The following is a 957-nucleotide window of genomic DNA, read 5'->3' as shown; positions in this document are numbered from 1 at the left end:
TAATAAGGGCAGCATGGGAGATGCGCAGTAACAAGTGCTCAAAACCCAAACTTCAGTGCTATCAAAAAATATTCTACTCCCCACCCCGCCAACCTTTTTGTTTTTATTTTTTTGCCCTTGCAAGCTGTGTGCTGAAACAACTGGTGCCTTCCGAAGCCCCTTTCTTAGGTTGTGTCCTCCCACCTTCTCTGACCAGGCACTTTCACTGGCTACTCATAAAAATCATAATATTATGAGACTCCAAAATAACTCTAACCCCTCAGAGCCCTACCCGCCGTCCCCCTCTCCCCTCAGCGCCCTCAGGCCGGCGTGCCCGTGGGGGTCTGTGGGGGCACCAGGGGGGACTCAGCAGAACACCCCACGCTTTCGGTCTGAGGGCTGCGTACCCCACCGCCTTCTCACTTAATGACTTCTGAGAGAAGAAAAGAAATCATGTTGTAAGGACCCACGGAGAACTTGGATTCATACCAAATTTGAGGGTAGCATAAAATTTAATCAAACCTAAGGAATAAAGCACTAAAGGAGTCGGAGTAAGTGAGGGCAGATGGGAGCTTTCTACTACAGCCGCACGAACGTGGATGAAACCGTAGTGACGACCAGTACAGATTTTCCTTCCTTTATCTGGAGCGGGGACATCGCCAGCGGTTCCCGCGCTCCCCGTGGAAGGCGGGCCGCGGCCATTCAGGGGCGGCCCTTTCGTCACAGCTCACTTTCCGCAGACAAAGCCGCCTTGTGCGTCCCTCTGCTGCTCCCCAATAACCACGTTCGGTCCGGCAGAAGAAAGCCAAAGCTTCTGCTGCCCGTCAGGCGGCCAGACGATAGCGGCGGCCTGGCGGTGCAACGCCGTCATCTTTGTTTCCCTCCGCCCTCACAACGAAGTCTGCAGAAACTCTCCTCGCTTGTGCCTTTCGAGCGGGAAGGAGCGTTGGCGGCCACCTCCGCTGCAAGGAGGCGGCG

Source organism: Galeopterus variegatus, unplaced genomic scaffold, assembly GCF_000696425.1.
Source record: "Galeopterus variegatus unplaced genomic scaffold, G_variegatus-3.0.2 Scaffold681, whole genome shotgun sequence".
Classification (NCBI taxonomy): Eukaryota; Metazoa; Chordata; class Mammalia; order Dermoptera; family Cynocephalidae; genus Galeopterus; species Galeopterus variegatus.
The sequence above is the reverse complement of the archived record's forward strand: the minus strand, read 5'-3'. Positions refer to the sequence as shown.